The sequence below is a fragment of the Lagopus muta genome, chromosome 1 (assembly GCF_023343835.1).
Source record: "Lagopus muta isolate bLagMut1 chromosome 1, bLagMut1 primary, whole genome shotgun sequence".
NCBI classification, from domain to species: domain Eukaryota; kingdom Metazoa; phylum Chordata; class Aves; order Galliformes; family Phasianidae; genus Lagopus; species Lagopus muta.
The window spans coordinates 97531607-97540895 of NC_064433.1; positions in this window are offsets into that span (position 1 = coordinate 97531607).

Below are 9289 nucleotides of genomic sequence, written 5' to 3' on the forward strand. Positions count from 1 at the left end.
TCATAAGTAGATTTTCTAATGTTTCATTTTTTCTCCTTCCAACTTTTGCATTCTGGAGAATGTCAATAATGCTCATTGTGATCTTTTCTTTGAGATGGACACACGCATTTTTTTAAGCAGAACATTTATTGTATGTCTGTTCTATGTCTGCTAGTAATCAAACAGTTAAGTAGCACTTGTCATGTGGGTTGTATTTATTAGGAAGATAAATCAGTCTTGGAGGTAGAAACAAGATTGGGTGAGCTGCCAGATATTTGTGCCCAGTTCCAGGGATGGGGACTTCTTGTTCTGTGCATGAGTGGGAAAGGGAAGGAGAAGCTGCCCACAGAGCCAAGTTTGGGTGGCATGGCTCCCAGCTGAAAGCATACCAGGTTGGAGAGCAGAGCTTACTGGAGGTGGCATCTCTTCAGTTGACAGACAGATCAGGATCCAGCTTTTAACTTTAAAGATCACTCATCTGAACTGGGATGAACCCCATCTAGCTCAGCCCTGGATGCAGCTATGTTTAATGACAAAGCTCTGCTTTGGTGGACAGGTCCGTCCTTAATAAATTAAAGCTCTTTGTACAGATAACACTGCCCTCCTTTCTTTTTACTCAACTTCTTCCAGAGCTTGCATTCGTCATTATTTTAATTTTCTCTCTTTCTGAAAATCTCCCTACATTCTTTATTTCTGTCACTTTACACTGCTGATTAGGTTGAAGACTTGTATTCCTTCTTTCTGGCTCCATTCTTCAGGACTTTTCATCACTCTCCTGCTGGCAGTTGCACTGCTCTCAAATCTTCATGTTTACTAACATATTCCAATAAAGATGACACAGTTTAGCTGGAGCAATTAAAACGGTAGGTCTTTGCTATCACTTAAAGTACACAGATAGATTGGGCAGCAATTGTATTTGTAGGAAAGGCAAAAGCCTGAATAGTTACCAGCAGATATCTGTCAGTTTTCTCCATGACCAGTTGCTCTTTGTCCACATTGTTCTGCATTTAGTATAGCAGTCCTCAGGGAAGTACTTCAGTCAGTGAAGTATATCAGCTTCAGTTCCAGTCTTGACACCTACTTGGATATACGGGATTTAAGTCTTTGTCATTTCCATTTCCAGTAAAGAGGTTTATCTATATATTCTTGTCCTGCCATCTCCAATCTTACTCACTCAAAAAAAGAGAGCAAAAAACCGTACCAAAACAACCGATAACCCATAATCTTTCTTGAGTTGCTGAACAGCTGGTAGGTAGTCTTGATCAGGAGTCAGTTGGGCTTTTTTTCATCCAGTGATACTACTTTTCTTCCCTTCATTCATTACATTTAATAGAATTTAGATACAGATATGTCAAAGAATAACTAGAAAGAGAGCAACAAAAAATAGGTTAGATTCAAAAGCTATTAGGAAAATCTGTTCCGTTTGCAGAAGCAAGGGCATATGGACAAGATAAAATATAATCCATTACAAGTAATTCATTTGGTAGAGCTAAATACTACATCATCTGAAAACCTGACCCTTTCTTACATTTTTGAAAAATTCATTCTAGTTTAAGATATTTCATGAAAATTAGGACTTTTTTTGGTAACAATTTCACTGTAGATCTGGTAATTTTGCTGATTAGAACAGATCTCCTTTTTTATTTCAGAAAGAATGGAAGACAAAAATGCAAAAAGGAAAATACTTAGTGGATTTTTACTAGATTCTTACTGATTATTAAGAGTAGTCTGGGGATTCTATCGGCAAGTTAACAATAACCTATATGAAGGCTGAAAAGTTTATTGCATATATATATGCATACACAGACTACTACCTTCAGCGAAACCTGGCTCAGGAGGAGATCGATCAAACAGACAAGGAGAGTCATATTGTTTCTGGAAATTTTCTAGTTTATATGTATCTCTTCAATAACATGGTGATGCCAGGATCCTGTGTGTTCTTCTGGTCAAAACATTAGGAATATTCAAAATTCAGCTATTTTAAAATACCACAATTTGCATCATATATACTACTGCACTTTCAATATTGTAAGTTCAGATCTGAAACATTTCATACAGCCCTCTGTTCCTTAAGGAAAATGAGTTAGAAATAAATAATTTTAAAAAAGCCTTTAAAGTGAAAAAATTGTTTTGTATAAGCACTGAAAAGCCAAATCCCCATCTGCTCTGCATCTACAGTGAAGTTGTCTTGCTATAATTTGTAGGAGAAGAGGAGTGTCTTGGCATTCAGTCTATAACAATACATGCACCTAAAGTTGAGCAGTATGTCATGCTACGATTAACTCTCTTCCCCTTAGGCTTGCCAGCAGGGTGGAAACTACAAACTAAGTATCCTTAAGCATGGAATAGATGGGTGGGAGGGAGAAGAATAGTAGAGCTTTTAGAAACCCTTTGCTCCTTCCTTTTTCTCTGTATATCTGTTTCTTAATTGTAACAAAGACACAGGTTTGCATAGTATGCCCAAACTAAATCTTGTGTGATAGTTTTGAGCACTATGGAAATCACTGATCTTCAAGCAATTAGCCACATAATAAAAAAACACGCATAGTGTTGCATAGCAAGCAGGTGGGTTTTCTGTTCTTAGAACATAACAGATGTCTATTCCGCATATAATTTTTGGTTCGTTTTTACACCCATCTTGAAGTTAAACAACAATAGGAACTTCATTCTACTTCTCATCTATTACTCATTATTTCTCATTCTTCTGCAGAATGCATGGGGAGGCTCTAAATCTCTCTGTTCCCAAGAAAGGCTACAAAAGCAACAAAAAAGAGATAGATGCATCATGCTCTGTGGCTCAACAGCAATTATATTACAGACCACTTTTGCACTTCCTAAGGGAATAGAGGGTCCAAAAACACATGGATTGCATTCCACTGATGTAAATCCCTGTATGTTCAGGAAACACCACTGATTTAAGTTTTATCTATAAAGCTGGTTGTCATCAACCTCTTTGGCCGGTATTCATCTTTTACATTTTACCCTTTCCACATACAGCAGATGAGCAGCTACAAGTAGATGACATAAAAGCTCCCTCCACTCCTGCTCTGAGCCATCAGATAGCTTTTGTATTCAAGTCACTTAGAAACAATGGGTATGTTAATAAGCTTTGCTGAGACTTTGGACATTTCAACTTGGGTTTTAGGGAAGGTCTTATTGCATAAAAGTTCCAAGAGATACAGATACATAATGCATGAGGATGTCATATTTGTGTTCATTTTTTACGAAGTATGCCTACTTACATTAGTGGTGATCTTCATAATACCTTACCTAGAGTTTGGGATTTTCTGTTCGTCACCCTGACCTCAGAGCTCAGTTAGTCACAAAGACACAACCACAGACTGCTCCTTTCAATCAGGAATCAGAATTTAAAACAAACACAACCTCAAAATCTTTTGTATCAGTTCACAAATTATAGTCATTGAGATTTTAGGTTTTCTCTTTTTTCCCATGCTGTGATACATTCACTGGATAAATGATAGACTAGTTGTAGCTGGAGTTTGCCAACAGATGCAAGGCAGTCAGTAAAATCAGTTTAGTCCGTCAAAATTGCTTCTGATATAAATTTCCCTATTTGGAACAGTCTTCATGACTAAATATTGCATTTGACACATAGTGAGTGCTTAAAAACATTAATAAATTGTAATTCAATTTACTAGTTTATTGAGCTGGGATTGTTTGGTCTGGAGAAGAGAAGGCTTTCGGGAGACCTCACTGCAGCCCTTAATACACAAAGGAACATGATGAACAGGAGAGAGATCAACATTTTAAACCATCTGATAACAATAGGACAAGGGAGAATGATTTAAAATTAAAAGAAAGGAGATTTAGATTAGATGTTATAGGGAAAATCTTTACTCATACAGTGATGAGACCCTGGCACAGTTGCCCAGAGAAGCTGTGGTGCCCCATCCCTGGAAGCACTCAAGGCCATGTTGGATGGGGCCTTGGGCAGCTGAGCTGGTGGGGGCAGCCCTGCACACAGAAAGGGCTTGGGTGGCATGGACTTTGAAGTCCCTTCCAACCCAAACCATTCTCAGATTCAGTGATTCTATGAAATATTGGCTTAACTCTGTGCAAAAATATTTAGAGTAAATAAGCCTTATTATCCACAGTATGCAAAGAATGATCAACTTCCTTTTGCTGACTCATCTTAAAAACATTTCTGACTCCGCTGTCCAACATAACAGAAAAAACTCTACAAATTTAAGCCTCTGTCCTTTGAATACCAAGCAGCACAAAAGAGAAGCATTTGTGTTGTGATCTAGTTTTGTGCATGCTGCAGTTCCCATAAGAAGATTAACCCCATGCTGACATGCCTGGCTACAGTGAAAGGAATAATTTGTTTTCTATTGTTATTAACTTATAGTTTATGAGAAAAGGCTGCCCTCTTCTGACAACTTTTTTGTTTCTTCTAAATTCTTAGCATCATTTTCTCATTTCCAATTATACTTTATTGTTTGTTTCTCTGAAAGTTGTATTAATGAGATCATTATCCCTTTCCAGCGTGAGGGAAACAGAACATAAGAAATGTAAAAGTAAGAACAATACATACAGTTTGCAATTAACATGTAAACTGCATGTAACCAGTAGGCATGATAAAAATCAGCACCCTTCCACTACTCAAACAGACAAATAAGGAAGTACGCAGACAACTGGTAATCTGAGGCATGGTAGAAATATCACTCGCCACAGGCGTCATGCTTTCACTTCTCAAATGTGTCACCTTCACAATTTCTGAGGCACAGTGTGGATATATTTATCCGTGGCACTTTGGCAGTATCTGCCTAAGCCTTTGGGTCTGAACCAGGCCTGTGTTTCTGACACAACCTTTCCTACTTAGCCACATCTAATTTGCATTGCAGAGCCATCTCTGCGCACACAGAGTGGGTTGCTCTGAAATTAAATTAAGTGACCACATCCACTTTCTGCAGATGCACTGAAGCTGAAGCAGGTCAGGGACCTGGGAGCTGAGCTTATTTAAAAGCTACCACATTACTTTTCTTAGGGCATAAAGATATTTATTAATGTTTCTCTCCTATACTCCTACAGTACACAGAAAGATGCAAGTGTTGAAATTAAAAAGGGAATTCAGTGTCACAGTGCAGAGGCTCTCTCAGGGCTGCAGTTAATCCAGAGCTCTGCAGCAGTAGGTATACAGGCTTCTTTCTTAGAAAAGAAAAAGAATTCCATTGGAATTGAGAACAAATGAACACAGACTTTTAAGAGTAAGCTCATTTAACTAATCGATGATTTAATGTGAAGAAAAAAAAACAAAAAAAACGTATCAATGGCGTCTGAAGTAAGGACTGCTACCTAAGAGGTCCTCTCTCATTCAATGCTCCCCTTGATGAGCTTCCATTTGTTTTCTCTAGCCCAGGTAATCTTGGCCCCACTCTGAACATCATCACAGTTGCAAGAGGAGGGGAAAAAGTGCACCCAGCCCAGGGCAGCTTACAGCATAAGATCAAAAGCACCCCCTTGGGAATCTGGACATGTAGATCTAGATGTCCCTTATACCACGGCTGAATAATTTGTTCCCAAATGACCTTTTTATCCTAAACTACATCAGCTAGGGAGCAGCAGCGTGCAATTTTCCTTACACTTTTTTTCTTTTTTCTTTTTTAAACCGAAGGTAGAATCCTTCTCAATAGTTTGTGTGGAGTTTTGTCCAAAGTGTTTCGTGTGTGTCACGTATACCCACTAGGCTGAAGGGAGAGGTGCGTGAATGACTTCAGGCATTGATTTTCTAGAAGAGGCAGCATCAAATTGTTCAGATCTGCATTTTCTCAGAAGAAATATTGCAAATGTCAAAGTGAAAACTGAGGTACACGCTGAGTGCCCACAGTGGCAGCTGACAAATGCAGTGGATAACTTTGTATATAGCATAGATCCTGATTAAGCACTTCTTCAAGTCCCCACATCTGAGTCTTTCCTTTCTCACTCACTTCAGCTATGCTGTACTGGTCGCTTGCAATCCAGAGTTCTGTGTAATTGTTCATTATTCTGAAATGTCCCTTTAGGAGTAACTGCTTATAACATTCATGTAGAAAGAGTTGATGTATTTACAGATCTTTCTTCTTCCTTAAGTGTTCCCTGCCTTCCTTTCAGCCTCTCCTTACAGAATTGCTTTCAACTTAGCTGCATATAAACCTAGCCTGTAATTGCAACTTACACCTGCACTTTACCTTGTACAACTCCAATGTGAAATCAATCCTGAAGTTATCTGAGGCAGAGACCATAAAAAACAGCCTTAACTGCCTATAGCATCACTGAAAGTAACACAGCCATCTCAGATTGCATTGGCAAATGGTCTTGTTGTGCATATCTTTAACCTAGGCCATTTCAACCTCTTTGCGAATTGTATGAGAGACACAGTGAACAACTCTAACGTTGCATGTCATCTTTCCTCTAAGTCAACTACTACTTACTCTAGCACTTACAAGTGCTTAATGAATTTCTTGACATATCCCTAATGTCATGACACCTAAAGTAGCATGGTTAAAAGAAAAGATGCATTTATGACATATAAACCAGGTCTCATGCAAATATGGGAAAAATAAGCTCAAATTAGCTTTATAAATCTGTCATTTAACATTTTCATCTTCCCGTGAATAAGCACTAAATATAAGTACTGCATAAAACATTCCAAACTTGTCACATTTGGCAGTAATAATTTAGAATATGTTGCTATAAGTATATATTAACAAGATGACTTTGGTACCACTACAAGAAGCTGCTTATTACAGAACTTGTGGGGATATATCTTTCTTCATACGTATCAAGAACGTTCCTTACAATTGCAAACGTTGTCTATAAATAAACTACTATAATAAATTTTACAATTTATAAGTTGGGAAGATTTTCTTTTTTATTGGACAAATTTCCATTACACAGGAAAAACCCAAAAAACTGAAGCATGGAGGTATCACCAGGCCAGGTAACAGGCCAGTGCTTACAGCCTAATACTGACCCAGGAAAAAAACAGAGTTCAGTGTACTTCTATAAAGCAAATACTTCATTACTTCTGAGTCAAAACAATCCAAAAAAAACCCTATTTCTTCATTTTGGATTTTTTTGAATGGAAATTGACTTGGGGTTTTCAGTGCATTCTGAATCTTCCCAGTGAAGACATACGAACAACTTCTTGTGGTAAAAATGAAAAATGCTAGTGAATATTTAGTAATCTAACAGAGAATACAAAATAGTACTATCATGAGCCCAACCCCTCTTTGGCTCTGATGCAGAAGTTTGTTCACTGAGCTATCATCATCATGTGGTTCAGGAAAGGGAACTCCTTGGAAGACTTTCATTTTCTGCCTGACTGTGGCATCCTCTGCTGTGCTTAAGAGAGTTGACAGAATCAGTACAAAGTAGCATGTGGCAATGGGCCACAAAAGCAATGCATTTCCAAACAATTACAGCACATTTTTGCTGGTGCTGGGAGATACAAGGATGTAGTTCAAGTGCTTAGCTGCTTGAGAAGGGCAATTATGCTCTGGAAATGCACTGCCTGAAACTGTCTCTTTTACAAAATGGAAATTACAAGTTAAACTGGGAAATTAGAAAAAGTATTTATGTCTCGTGTTGATTACTGGAGCCTCCTGATCAGCCCCACTGCTCCTCTCCTCTTTACCCAAAATTTACTTAAAACAAGGAAGAAAATCATCATTTCTTTTCTGCTCTATATATAGGTATGGTCCTCACCATAGCTTATGTAGGTATGTTTAAAATATGTAAAAATATTACCATTAGCTTTATACTGCAGTGGTTTAACAGCATTAGTCATACCTTACCACGTCTCCTTGTATCTTCAGAAGCATCTTAGCTGGCATTTTTTTACAAGCATTTACAATGGAAAATGCCTAGAAAGGTATCTTAGTCTTCAGTTCTTCACATTTAGTTCCTCATGTCTTACACTCCAACACACAATTCAATATATTATGATTCCTTGTGCAGGCACCATTTTGTCTGTATGTTTACTTGATAAATTAGGAATGCCTGGTGCTAGCAGCCTGTTGTATATACGAGTTATGACTACTGCCTAAAAGAAAGTTGCCCTTTCCAAGGACTTAAACACCAGAGTTCTTGCCTATTTTGTGAGCAAGTAAAAGGCAAAGAATATATTTTACAGTGAAAATGCCAATCACAGCAAATACTGAAAAGGCAGACTTTTTTGTGTCTCTATTCTAAATAGAGAAAGCTGCTGAAAATTAAGCTCATATGGGAAAACAACCTGGAAAATAGTGTTAAAATCTCAGCCATTTGACATCTAAGTCAACAGCAGTTGTAGTAGTAAACAAGGCCTCGGTACTGGAAAGGGCAATCCATCTGTCCATAACACTGTCAATTTACAAATGATACAGTTTCATTAATTTTTCTGGATAGTAACTTGCAATTGACATGTAAAATACAAGTTTATATGCAAACTGATAATCATGCTCTGTACTTCAGTTCCTTTCAGTAGGACATAAAATCAGAGCAAAAATAGCAATAAATAATAATTTTAAAAAGAGAAGGAAACACTGAAGGAAACTTAGGCAGTCTGAAACGTTTATCTGCCTGAAAGTCTGTCACCCATGACAATATTTCTGTTTGATCCATGTGAAATTTACTTTCGGGTGTGTAAGCTTCCTTTTAAGCGATATGAGTAACAGGTACTGGGAGGTAAGATGATGAAAAAAATAGTGGCTCAGAACCCATACAGGGGATTCTAAAGGTGCTGAGAGACAGTGTGTGAAAAACTACATAATGAAAACAAGGAGCTGATTAAAAAAAAAAAAAAAAAAAGAGTAGAATGAAATAGAGAAATACAAAACACTTTCACATAACCATACAAAACAAAACAAAAAAAGCATACAATGAAATGCCAAAGTTGAGTGAGACTCCACCTGAGATAACCCACTTCCATGGAATAATGAGATTTCTGTCCACAAGTGTGTATATATTTGTCTTGATGTATCCCAGCTTGTCTTGTCTAGACAAGTAAAAGCATGTGCAATAGCAGCTTTGGAGCTTTGCACACATTAACCTGCATGTTGGAGCGGCCTTTTGCAATTATAAAAAATAAGTTACAGCTCACTTTTTCGTAGTTGGGACACTATCTTCAATTTGCCTTCTAACTCATCTGCTTACTTTCAATAAAACACTCTTCATAGGTTTTGGACATCCCACACTATTGACATTCAGGTGAAATTGGCCAATAGGTTCAACCAAGTATTGCTATCAAGAGCAGGAGCACTAGGGGCATGAGAAAAGGAGGAAAAGGAAAACATGCCTAGAACTTACATTAGAAAAGAGGATTAAATAC